Genomic DNA, 14,372 nt, shown 5'->3' with positions numbered 1-14,372 from the left:
CAATTTTTTCTAAGCATATGTACCAAGCATTTTCTAAATGCAAACGGTCAATTTAGGAAATGCTATTACCATCAAACCAAGTCGATGGTAAATCATGTGCAATTTTTACAAATGCGCAAAAAATGCATTTTTCAAAGTGTCATGTAGCGCACCCATGCCCCAAGGGCATGTATGCGCTATACATGTGCAACATTTTTGGGGGGCTTCAGGGCGGCTTAGGCCCCCAGGCACCCTGGGTCTTGTGTTAACTAATTTGCGATTACCATTCACACCTTGAGGTCCATAGGAACGAATGGGGTAGTATTACCTAATAGCGATTACCTAATTGCAAAATTCGACCATGTAGGAAGCACTATTAGGTAATCGCTATTTTCTTACATTCCATATTGCATTCCTTAAATAGCGATTACCTAAAATTCGCTATTTAGGGATTGCACAATGGATGTTTGATACATATGGCCCAAAATGCGACTTGGTTACTTGTCACTGAATCGTATTTTGCTTCTGCAATTCAGTATTAGAAATGGAGGTGTTTAGGGTGCCCCTCCTAATACTAAATAGCACTGGTATGCATGAATGTTTTTTGACCACAATACTGTCGCAAAACATTCATAATTTACCAACTCCGTAGAGGAGGAGGTAACCCATTCGCAATCCCTCGGACCACTGGCTATTCTTAAAAAAAGAAAAGAAAACTTTTCATTTGTATTTTTGTAATGCAGCCCAGTTGCACGCCAGCAATGGATTTCAGATCTTGGGCCAGATCTATCATTATTAGGAATAGCAACTGCCTAATTGCTATTTTCTGCAAATCGCAATTAGGAATCTTATTCCTAATGTATGAAACTTATAGAGTTTCATTTAGCGTTTCCTAGTGACTTACCTCATAAATATTGGTAGGTAATTTGCACGCATTAGGAATCGCAATAAAAAATTATTACTTTATTTAGAAGCAATCACAGACATGATGGTCTGCTAGCCCCAGCAGGCCGCCATCCCTGTGATTGCTTCTAAACAAAAGTAATAATTTTTGTTTAATGCAGCCTGTTTTCCTTAAAGGAAAACAGAATGCCTTTAAAAAAAGAAAAAGGAAATGTTTCTTTTTCAGTTTTTAAGAGCAGGCAATGGTCCATGGGACCACTGCCTGCTCACAAAAACTTTTTTGCAACCATTCACAAAGGGGAAGGGGGTCATTGGGTTCCCTCCTCACATTGGGACCGCAAGGTCCCAGGTGTGGGCTACAACTCCCCACCCAAAAAGTGCAGGTGGAGAGGAGCTGAGGTGTTTTAGGTAGGGGATCCAAGTGAGCAAAATGGTGAAAGAGGGCAGAGCAACCAAACCTACAAATAGTGAATGTTTAAAACTATCTCAGGGTACCCTTGGATAGGATTAAAAAACAAGAGGACTTGGGGTTCAAAACAAATCTACCCGCTTCATGGTCAACATGTTTCTGCCTCCATTTAGACTCAAACCGAGTACTGTAGGCATTCATCAGGACCAGATCATCATTCAAGTCACTGCAAAAATCAAGAATCAACAAACAGATGGATATATTGGCTGTGTTCTATTGTTGTCATGGAAAGGATGTCTAATGAATACACCATCTCCACCTGAAAAAGAAAAATTAGACACAATGAAACAGAAAATAAAATATGGTCATAAGATGAAGTTGAGATAGTTTTAAACACTCGCTATTTTGGGATTTGTGTACTCACCCTCTCATTCACGTTTTTGCTCACGTTTTTCCCTACCTAAAACACCTGTGGTATGTTAATGTATCTTCATGAAGTATGGTAATGTATCTTTATGAACATTTACATTTTCTCTTTTTCCCTCTATTCAACCATGTGTGGTATAGAATGTTAATTTTGGTATTGTCCTTATACTATGTTCTGGAATGTTGGGCATTCTATCCAGAGTCAGTTGAAGCTGTATCTCTGGTTAGTCCTGCATTCATATTCTTCAAGAAGAATAAATATATTTGAACAATCCTACCGTGGTGATTATTCGTCTTCACAACACCTCAGCTCCTCTCCACCTGCACTTTTTCGGTGGGGAGTTGTAGGCCACATCTGAGACCTTGCGGTCCCAATGTGCGGAGGGAACCCAATGATGAAGCATGTCACCTTTGGGTGAGTGGGGATTCGGGTTACAAAGGGGACGTACCTTTTGTGAGTTCCACATTTGTATATTGCCTTCTCGCAAAACACTGCTTTGGTGAAATTTGATTTAAAAAAAAGGGGGGGGTTAAAAAAAATGCAGAATGCAGTTTAGTTCTCACTGGTGAAGCACACCTGAAAACAAGTGAGGCCACTTTTGCTCAGACCCCCTGCCCTCGCTCAATATGCATATATTAATGGGCCGGCCCAGCGAGAGAAAGGGAGTGACATCTCTGCCCATCTACCTCCAGAAAGGCCACTCAGGCATCAACTGGGCTGCTGGCGGCATCCAAACAACGCATAAACCACCAAATTCGGCCCCCCACGCTGCTCAAAAAAGCAGCCCACAGCTGGAATTCGGATACCCACCACTCGGGCATTACCCAGTGCCCGCTTTACAAATCTGACCCTGCCCGATGAGTAACAGCACTATACACGAAGAGAGGTAATGCATGATTATACTTGCCTGGGCTACCGAATGGAAAAACACTTGCTTCAGATCTGCCAACCAGTTAGCTTTTATTATAAGTAGGCTTCTCTTGCTGGCTGCCTTTCAATCGCATCAGCCTGAGCTGACCAGCAACGGTAATCACAGCCCAAAAACATTTCCCACACAAAAACGTAACATTAGCTGCGAGGAGATTAAGTAGTTAATGCGCCAGCTGATCTCCGTAGAAAGGAGCCAGCACCTTTGAATGTCCAGGGCAGGTACGCCTCTGCATGCTGAAGTGCTAACAATCAGCACTTCAAAGGAGCATTAGCTGAGCTCTGCATTTGATCCCATGGGAGGAGGACTGCTTCCGCTCTGACGTCCTCTGCGCGCGCTAACAACGTGGCTCTTTACCGCAGCGGCGCCACGACGGTTGAGCCGGTGACACAAAGACAAGGCGGGGGGAGCGCCCTGTACAGTAAGCTCTGCTCCTTGGCATTAGGACTTTGAATGCTTTTATTTAAATTGTTTGTTTATCCTCACGTGTTCCTGGCGGGGGGATACGTCTCTTGCTTCAGAAGCCTTTTGATATAATAAGTGTGATCTCTAAATGCAATTCTTGCCGCGCTCTCCTGTGTGCGGCCTAAGCCTGGCTCCTGTCAGACACTGACGCAGATCAGAAAGAAAGGAGCGCCGTTCTTCTCGGCGAAGGGATTGGTGGATTAGCAGCTCCACGCAATGTACGCTCCATCAGCAGTACCATAGGAATGCGGATATCAATCATCTGCTGATAAAAATGTGGGGAATCCATATTTAAATGCAAAGAATTGCTTCTCTGCATACAGCTTCCTTCAGATTCCTCCAGATTGGCAGTCGGCAGGAGGCTCCACGCTAAATAGACCTTTGTATTGTATTGTAACATTTATATAGCGTTTTATGCCCCTATGTGAGGCCCTGAAACGCTTGCTTATATGTGTAATACACTACACAGTGTAGAGTGAATGGTTAGAAGTACGTTGTATTTGTTTTGATCCTATATACCGCAAGTGTTTCCATGTCATTCGTGTTGACCACCGAGGTGCGGTTATCCTGTTATGAGACACAGAGTTTAGCAATGTGAGGCATACAGTTTATGGTTTCCAGGTATCTGGCAGTTTAGTAAACGAGAAAGAAACATGGAGTGCGGGATTTGAAGGTAAGAGGGAGGACACTGTGAAATCTGACAAATTCGATGTACATAGACAGCATTCATTTCACTTCTTCTCCCACTCCTCTCCCTGTGGGCACCATGGATACTGTAAATTATTGACCGTATCACCCTGCCAGTAAGAACCCGTACCCCTATGCATATGTACAGCCATTCTAGGCACCATGGCCTTTTTACCCATTAGACTCCCCAGCTTCCCTCCTGCGCGTAACTTGCACCCCCTCTCTCATGTATAGGCCATGAAACCCGCTCCCTTTGCGCGACCCTGATGTGAAAGGTAACCCTCCTGCTTGACCCAGGCCTTCTCCATTCCCCTCTCGAAGAAGCATCCTTCGCCTCAGCTGACACGGCCCCCCCCAATTGTATCTGACTGCCCCTGTTCTCTCATGTACAGGTCATAAGATCTCTCTCTCTCTCTCTCTCTGCGCGACTCTAGCCCTGCACGCACCCTGATCCCCCCCCCCTCCTTCACCTCACATGAGCAAGCCATAAACCCTCTTCTTTCGCAAAGCCTTGTCCTTGAGAGTCACGGCCGCGCCTGACCAGCACCTCCTTCCCTTCCATGAATGCCCCTCTATTGACGAGCCCTCCCTCCGCGCTCGATTGTCCACGCAGGCATGAATACCACTCCTTTGATGACCCCTTCCCCCGAGTCCGGCTGACCACGCATGTCCGAGGCCATCGCCTAAGCCAGGAGATACCATTTACTGCCCTTATTGTATGCCTAGCCACCCCACCCCCTGGGCCATGATCAGGCGCACACATCCTACGACACACTCAGCTGCATGATTGCCCTCCCCTCTTATCAGCAGGTCAAGGGTCCCCATTGTGAATGTATGTGGAATAGGATCATCACGAGGATTATAGGAATGTTTCCCTTTTGCGACACATTGACCCGATTGTATCATCAAACGTTCTGCAAATGTATAAAAGCCGGAGTCTCATGCTCACTTGTTAGAGCACCTCCCGAAAGACACTGTGTTTCGTGTCCGAAATGACATGCTCTCCTCATGAGTAATAAACTCTGTTCTTGATTCCTGCTCCCAGCGCCCGTCTCTTTATTTTGGTAACTATTCAGAATGGGAACTGAGAGGCGGTTTGCGCCAGCAGCCTGGGCATCGATAGGATTATGGGCTCACTTTCCACAATTGGCGTCCCAACGCGGGGTCCATCAGTGACATAGGGTTCGGTAAGAGAGATCCAGACGAAAAAGTGAACGTCTAAAATGATCGGGGTATGCCTGCCTTGAGAGGGCCCTAGCCCGGCTGCCGATCGACAGAACTTCACCAATTCTGAACGGACCTCTCTTGAGTGACCTATTGTCCTGACTGGAAACCCACAGGAATGCTACATGGAGTAAGAGAACGATCGGGCGCTGGAGGAAGGAGTCGAAGAACTGTCCGTATGGTCCGGTCCGGGTAAGATTAAGTAGGGTGTTTTTACACCTGATTGGTAGGGTGGCCCTGTCCACCTGATTGATTGATTGTTTGTATTGAAATCGGTATTTGTATACTGATATTGTATTGGTTGGTATTGGTTCATTTAGCTTTGAGGGCTACTTGACATATTGGTTCTCTTGTGAGAACGAGACATTCTCTGTTTACAAACAGCGGCGAATAGGAACGTCGTCCCTCTTTGCAGATAGAGAAGGGTAGGTAATGCAGACTTTTGTCCCCGTTGTAATCCGTCATGCCTACTTTTCTCCCCACTGAATTGTTTGAAGTCGATTAATAATCGATTGTTGCTCTTTGAGATCTTCCCTGTCCACAAACAGAGATGAATAGGAATATTCTGTTCCCTTTATGGATAGCGAAGGGCAGGTAATGCAGACATTTGTCCCCGTTGTAATCCGTCATGCCTGTTTTTCTCCCCACTGATTGGTTGGTTGCCTGGACATTGTTGTTCCAGGAATTGTTTCGTTTGAGGTATTTTCTATTTGCAAACAACGTAAAATAGAAACACTCTGTCTAGTCTTTGCAAGTAGAAAAGGGTAGGTTATGCCCCTTTGTGAATTCGTCAGTCCTACCCACTCCCCACTGGTTGGTTATTGTGGGGTAGCTCGCATGGTCCGCCCAGGAGACTACTCTTATGGAGGACATATGCTCTCTACTCATGGGCCATTTAGTAGAAATAGACCGACTGGTCCGTCCAGGAGGCTACCCTAGTAAGTGGAAGTACATCGCTCGGTCTGTCCAGGATGATACCCTAATGAAGGAATATATGTTCCCCTTTTGATCGATAATCTCGTTCCACCCCGGACCATTTATTGGAGGGGACTCGTCTAGGTCCGTCCAGATGTACCCCCCCTAGTGAAAAGGACACATAAAAATATGAAGTGATCACCGTTCCCTACTAACAGAAAGCTTTAGCTCGAAACACGCTAAGGAAGAGAAAGAAAAATAAAAAGAAATCAGGCTAAGTCAGTAACCCCCTGATGAGCTTTTTGACTTCACCAAAAATAAGAAACATTAGAAGTAGTTCGTGATAAGAAATGTAAAATGGCGAAACGATTCGATATCAGAACATAGCCACGAGGTAGCTAGGCTTCTCTGCCTGTTCCTGTTCCCAACATGTCTGCCTCATTGCCCGCCCCGCCCAAATAACGGTCACATGAAATAGAAACAACTCAATAGGTACCTACCCCCATTCCGGAAGCTCCCGAAGTGCAACAGGCCCGCGGTTACGCCCATCCGGAAGGCGAGGCCTGGAGGCACGAGGGACTCGCCTGCCCACGGTCAGAAGGAGACGATGTTGGGCAGGCGGTCCAAAAAGGATGACAAGGACCTCTCCGTCTTCTCCCTTCTGCCGCCCTGCAGGCCGCGGGGAGAGAGGGGGCTGTCTTGCCTCGGCCGCCGACCACCCCTCTCTCTCACCCGATCCGGCTCCTGTTGAGGGCCGGAGCCAAGGCAAAACGACAGCGAATCAAGTAGTCCCGCCACATTTCAAATTCGCCGCATGCCATCATCTGCTGGTCCAGAGCCGAAGCCAAGGCAAGAACGGCGGCAGATCAGATAGTCCCGCCACATGCCAAATTCGCCGCCGCTTGCATAGGGACAGGCAGTCCCGCCACATTTCGGGCTCCCTGGAGAATCAGGTAGTCCCGCCACATGTCAAAAAGGGAGGGGGGGGGCTGTCTTGCCTCAGCCGCCGACCACCCCCCCCCCATCATCAATGGCTGGCATGGCCGGTGTCGAAAACTATGGAGCCGAGGAACGGCGCAGGGTCGCTGGAAGGGGGAGATGCCGCGAACGGCCCTCCCCCACCTCCCTCCAGGTGGAGGCTTCCAGCGACACCCCAACGCTCTTTGCTTAAGGGTCAACATCAAAAAGAGGTCCTCTGCCCAGGACGGGCACACGCTCCATATCGCCTCTCCTCGACCTTGAAGATTCTATAAGAGCCGGGGGGCCCCCGACCCCCTGCATGGGTGCCCCCGTCCCCTTCGCCGGGAACCACGACAGCGGTGCTGCTCCTGCCGGCACCAGACTTGGATCGGAAATGGCTAAGATACCGCCACGACACAGGCTTGTTCAGTTCCGGAGGAACACCAGAATGACCCGGTAGGAAAATTGTTGCCGCCCTTCCCACTCTTTGACTCATGGTCCATATTGTTAGACTGTTAACCATATTGCACGAGACTTTCTGAACTGCCAATGGAAAGTTCTGGGCCAACCTTGCGAGACTAGAGACACTCTGACTATGCTAGAACTCGCCTGACCCCACCCAAAATGGCGCCGACGCAAAATGTGACGTTTTTTAATGAACTTTGTTGCACCCTGATCGCGCAACCTTTTTGCACCGAGATATATATAACGTTTGGATAATGAAAGTAAAAATGAAGGATATTGAGTATGTGCTTGAACAATGAATTGACTTAGGGGTGGGTACTGTTTATGAGTTGGGAGATGAATTGGTATAAATGAATGATCATTGGACGATGTATTTATGAACGTATTTAAGAATGAATTACTGACATGCATCATGCTTGCTCTGTAGGAAAGTTTAATATGATTTTATTGCACTGCCGCACTTTATACAATGAACTGCCACTAGCTTCGTTCTTCCCATGCACCGTTCCAATCTGCTCCGTGGCTAGCCCACCGGGTTGTAGGCCTGTATTTATGTGTCAACCCTCTTTTATTAAAGGTATTTTGAAAACGAAAGCATCATTGTAGCGGATTGCGTTAATGAGTTTTGAATGAATTACTACTATGAGCAACGAGAAAGTATGATGAAGGTTAAAGGTTAAAAAGGACCCGATATTTAGCAGCCACACTATGTGTGACAGGCAGCCGGAAAGGTGCTTTAGAAGCCCTGAAACGACACCACAGAAATGCCACCTGGCCGCCACCCTTGTACCCGATCAAAAGAGGGTTACGACCGAGTAACTCATGTAGATAGGCAGTTCGCCAATGATTATCTGTCTGACCTCTCTGGTCAAATCTGGGCTTAAAACGCCGAGATGGTAAAAGAAAGGCGGTACGTGAAGATGGGTCGAGTATGTGGTAAGTAAAAACATTTTCGGGCTACTACATGCTGATGTACTTTGAATGCTGCCACCCCCACCCCTTCTTTTCCCTCCCTTCTGCAGGTCACGTCGGAACGTCGGCTGAAGTGTGGAAGAGCGACGGTCAGACCACCGACGAAAAAGGAAAAGAGGGAATATGTGTGAAGTCGTTATAACGATAGGTTCTTAAAAGAAAAGACGTAGACTTAACATGACTGTTCTTCCTTAGGACATAGCGACTGAGAGAATGGACTGACATAGAGACTGGACAGGTACTGAGTGACAAAAATAAAATTGACTAAGAAAAGACGCGTTAGATGAAATGACTGGACGTTTTGACTAGGTAGGGAAAGGACAAAAAGAAAATTGTACGTATAAGGGTTGCCACGGCGCCACCCGTCTAGGAAGTTAGAAATGTCGCCGATGTTCAAAATGCACTACTCCCTTTCTCACACTCTTGCAGATATAGCCAAGCTGTCCGACTGTTTTCCCGATCAATACTTGCCGTTGCCTCAGCCTGGAGAACTTCCCACCACAGGAGGGAACAGAAAAATGGTTTAAGATCCAACCATGGGTAACTAGCATGACCAGGTTAATTTCCGATCAGCCAACGGAGGTGTGAGTATTGGTAATTGGGAACGCTCACAAGCGTGACAAACGAGAAGAAAAAGGGGGGAAAGGCAGAAAGAGCTAAGCACGTAGATAAATAGGATAGTAAAGATATGTAGAATATATATATATAAAAAGCAGATGTTGTGGGCTAACAATTGTTTCCCGTCTTGTTGTGAATGTCTTGTCTATGTGTAATACATGTGCCGTCTTCCCTGTCTGAGTCTGTGTGTATGTAACGTACGAATTTGTGTCTCCCCTCTGTCTGTATCTATAGGTCACCTGACCTTTGCCGTTCTGTGTTGTGAGCGCACTAAATGACCTATTTTCGTACACGTCTCTCTCTCCGCTCCTTTTTGTCTCTTTCTCTATCTCTCTCTGTCTCTCCTTACATGTCATACGTGTACCGAATGGCTCGTTTAGATTGCGGACGACTCTCACTCTCTATGAGAGCCTCCCTATTTTCTGTCCATCTTTTTGGTAAAATTGTGCCCCGCCGGCACCACTCCGATTTGATACGTATTTGAACACGAAGGTGTTCAGCGAAATTGACCAAAACTAAAATGACTGTATCTTGCCATGTTACTGCCTCTCCTTTCTGCAAAAATGAATGAACTTGAATTGGCTAAGAAGGAAAGGACAGGTAAGACGACTAAAGTCCCCCAAATCAGGCCATTTCTAGGGGAACTGTATGTCAATGGCATCCTATGTCTGTTCTTCAGAGACGAACGCCAACGTCTAGATTGACACCCAATACCCAGATTGCCCCACCCCTTTGCACCCAAGCGCAAGCGCCTGAAGCATCCCCGCCCCACTTTTTGATAGAACCGCTTCCGTTGTCCCAGGTGTAAACATAATGACCATGGGTAGCTGCTGACCCTTGAGGAAATGTTGTTTTGCCCGATTCTCGACGATAGCATCCCCGCCCTGTCTGAAAATGTTAGCCAAGTCCTGAAGGGAAATGCTCTGTAATATTGAATACAATGTAACGCACAGTTGATGGAAATATCATTTATCCTCGCATAAGTTATAAATAGGACAATGAATATACCTGCCATAAACCCAGTAGGAATGCTGACACATGCACTGCTTGGTAATAGACCTCTGACTGTGACCAATGACCATAAGAACTCAAATGCGAAAAATTGAGGGAGGAATTCACATGCGTAGATATCTTCTTCTGCCATTTTTCTAAAACACTGTCTTGTACTCATTCAAAGATGCACGATCACCGAAGGAGATGGGTCGGATGTGACGTACAGCCTGGCTACAGATCTTGGGACACGTGTGACCTCGACCGAAGGTGGAGCTGCAGAGCAACAAGATACGGACGAGACAGCACTTTCGACGTGGAAAATGAAAATGACGGGCTGCCCTGAAGCCCTCCGTCTGCTAACCCACGTGTGCCTGGAGTCTCCGTCCCCCTTCTTTGGGCCCGATTGATGGGCCTGCCTGCTTGTTATCCTTTGCTCCCTTGGTCCCTTTTGTGTGTCCCAGGAACTCTGACCCAACTCCGCTTACTCTTTCTCCCATTGACTGTTTGAACGACATCCACCCACCTTCCCACGTGACTTTTTGCCAAAGGAAAGAACTGCAATTTTATGGGAATAGGGTGTTGCCATAGAACTATAGGTGCCGAGCATAAGGCGCCACCAAACGGACTGTTTAGGGAACAGGACTGTGGTCTAACAGCAGAGGACTGACCGCACCCTGCAACGCGTGAGGATGGAACCGAGCTGGACCCGTAGCTCCATCGCCGGTGCTCAACAGCGCCACCGAAAGTACCCGGATTAGAGCCTACCAGTGATGGCTCGCTGATAAAAAGACACTGTGACGAAGAAATACTGTGCATTGGACTGAATTCCGCTCTCAACTGCCTGGTCAAAACTGTTCATTGGTCACATTTTTTAAGTCAGAAAGCCTTGTGCTATGTAATGCGTTTAACTGTTAGGAACACACCGAAAATGTAATTTCATATGTACTGCATTCTTCCCTTCACCTTAACTGTCTATGATTGTACGCCACATGTTAGTATCGACAAAGTGCTAATTCGTCATCGATGCTTGCCTGCCCGTAATGTCATCAGCTGTAAAAATGATTGCTGCTATGTAAAAAGGGGCGACTGTGAAATCTGACAAATTCGATGTACATAGACAGCATTCATTTCACTTCTTCTCCCACTCCTCTCCCTGTGGGCACCATGGATACTGTAAATTATTGACCGTATCACCCTGCCAGTAAGAACCCGTACCCCTATGCATATGTACAGCCATTCTAGGCACCATGGCCTTTTTACCCATTAGACTCCCCAGCTTCCCTCCTGCGCGTAACTTGCACCCCCTCTCTCATGTATAGGCCATGAAACCCGCTCCCTTTGCGCGACCCTGATGTGAAAGGTAACCCTCCTGCTTGACCCAGGCCTTCTCCATTCCCCTCTCGAAGAAGCATCCTTCGCCTCAGCTGACACGGCCCCCCCCAATTGTATCTGACTGCCCCTGTTCTCTCATGTACAGGTCATAAGATCTCTCTCTCTCTCTCTCTCTGCGCGACTCTAGCCCTGCACGCACCCTGATCCCCCCCCCCTCCTTCACCTCACATGAGCAAGCCATAAACCCTCTTCTTTCGCAAAGCCTTGTCCTTGAGAGTCACGGCCGCGCCTGACCAGCACCTCCTTCCCTTCCATGAATGCCCCTCTATTGACGAGCCCTCCCTCCGCGCTCGATTGTCCACGCAGGCATGAATACCACTCCTTTGATGACCCCTTCCCCCGAGTCCGGCTGACCACGCATGTCCGAGGCCATCGCCTAAGCCAGGAGATACCATTTACTGCCCTTATTGTATGCCTAGCCACCCCACCCCCTGGGCCATGATCAGGCGCACACATCCTACGACACACTCAGCTGCATGATTGCCCTCCCCTCTTATCAGCAGGTCAAGGGTCCCCATTGTGAATGTATGTGGAATAGGATCATCACGAGGATTATAGGAATGTTTCCCTTTTGCGACACATTGACCCGATTGTATCATCAAACGTTCTGCAAATGTATAAAAGCCGGAGTCTCATGCTCACTTGTTAGAGCACCTCCCGAAAGACACTGTGTTTCGTGTCCGAAATGACATGCTCTCCTCATGAGTAATAAACTCTGTTCTTGATTCCTGCTCCCAGCGCCCGTCTCTTTATTTTGGTAACTATTCAGAATGGGAACTGAGAGGCGGTTTGCGCCAGCAGCCTGGGCATCGATAGGATTATGGGCTCACTTTCCACAACACAGAAGAGAGAGAGAGCTGGAAAAAACATGCAGTACTCAACAAAAAGGAAAAAAAATCCCAAAAAATGAACAGTGGAAGGATATGTCATTCAATCAGAGAGATGGTAAATAAACTATATTCTACAGGGGCGGGGACAAACACAAGATGGACAAGCTGAGACAAGAATAGCCAATGAATAAGAAGCAAACAAATGAGAGTGACAATAAAGCCAACCAATGGTATGCAGTGAGCAGGCTGGTGCTGGAAACCAGGGTTCAAGCCTCAAGGTCACGTCCACATCCTGTGATTCTGGGCAAATCATTTAATCTCCCCGTGCCTGAATGTGTAATGTAAATACGGTGCTCATGTAAAGCGTTCCAATACTTTCGGGTCGAGTTTGCGCCATATAAAATCTGCAAAAATAAAATAAAAATGGCAAGTCCACAATAGGACTTTTGCAACCAGACAGACCTAAAAATGATAAACAGAAAATGTGGTGTATAGCAAGTTGCCTGGGAAAGTTTGTTACTGGTGTTTGGTAGCATAGCACAGACAATGGGTGAAGTGGCGTTGTGAAACTTGAGGGATCCCCCTGCAAAGTTCTTGGAGGGGGCCCATGTTCCAGACACAGAAAGAGCTCTCAGGCCAGGGACCCGTACACAGGCCTGGTGAAGCTGGTCAGCTGGGTTCTTTGTGGAGATGATGCTCATGGAGCTCTTTTAACCTGTTGCCTTCAGGGAGTCCACTGCTCAAACCTTTAGAGAAAGGCAAAGTCCTTCTTTTGGTGAAGCCCAATGTGTGCAGCAGGGGCAGTACCTAAGAGTGCAGTCCTCTTGGTGAAGACCAAGGGTTCAGCAGATTCCTGTTCTCACTGTCTTTCTTCCGTTGAAGCCTTATGCTCGGCAGCTGCAGATCTCTTACTACCAGATGTCTCGTTGCTTCCTTTCATGCCACTTCACACCTCATCAGAGTAGTTGGGCTCAGCCTGGTAAAGGCTGGCCAATCAGGAGAGGCTGCTCCAGAATTTAATCCAGGCACATCAGAAAAGCAAGTTCTATAACTTATTTTCTGCCATAGTTATGATAAATCCAACCTTGGCAAGTTGTTGGAAATATTTTAACAATTATTTTAACACTTTTAATTATTTTAGCTAACTCCTGTCAAAAGTTAAACTTTTTAATTCCAAAGGAGAATTGGTATTGGCTTTTAAAGTGATAGCAAGCAGCACAGTGGTGCACATTTAAGTGCCACATGCCCTATCATATACTAGAGCCTTACAGAAGGTTGTCAAACCAATTGTAATGACACCCAGTGGCGGCTGGCACTTACGGGTAGAGGGGGGATGGGCGTACGCGCAAATACAATTAAAAAATAAAACACATTTGCCACACATCCTCTGCTCCAGAACTCAGACCACTTCTTTCTCCACTGCAGTGCAGGCTCCAGCTAACTTCCTTTCCCAATTCTGGCGCTGCTCACATTCTCTTAACCAGCATAAAAGCAGCACCCTGATTGGAGGGAGGGCCATTGCAGCATGTGTGTGCAGTTTTAAACTGCCATTTTGACCTGCCTAACCCTTCTGTTTTTTAGAAGTCACCATAAGGGTAGGCCCTAAACAGCCCATAGGGCAGGGTCCAGTGTATTTAAAAAGTTGGATATGTACTTTTAAGTTGTACATGTTATAGTAGTGAAAAACCCTTACATTTATTTTTCACTTCAGCAAGGCCTCCTTCTACCATAAGATAGCATTGGATTACCTTTTTACATTTAAAAGAGATAACTTTAAATTGGGAGCAGGTAGGAATGTCAAGTCTTGTCTCTTAAGAATTGTAATTGAAAACCCTCTTTAAAGGTTAAGTTGGATTTTAAGTCACAATTCTGAAAATGCCACTTTTAGAAAGTGGAATTTCAAGGAGAACATGGCTTCGCAGTTCGGCCTGGACTATTCTCATTGGAGCAGGGTCAAGACTGATTTGCATATAGCTGGGTCCAAACTGAGGTGGCATGGTGTGCAAAATAACAATGGCCTGGGATGTCGCCCTTAGTGGGATGGGTATGCCCAGATGTGGGTCCTGTGCACATTATGTTGATGGAACCAAGCAATACCTGGCTGATAAGCCTATAACTAGGCCTGGGGGAGCTGCGGATTTACACTCGGCAGATTCCGTAGAGTTACTGGAAAACTCTGCAAGATTCTGTGGAGTTCTGCAAGCA

Source organism: Lissotriton vulgaris, chromosome 2_1 (assembly GCF_964263255.1).
Source record: "Lissotriton vulgaris chromosome 2_1, aLisVul1.2, whole genome shotgun sequence".
NCBI classification, from domain to species: Eukaryota; Metazoa; Chordata; class Amphibia; order Caudata; family Salamandridae; genus Lissotriton; species Lissotriton vulgaris.
The sequence above is the reverse complement of the archived record's forward strand: the minus strand, read 5'-3'. Positions refer to the sequence as shown.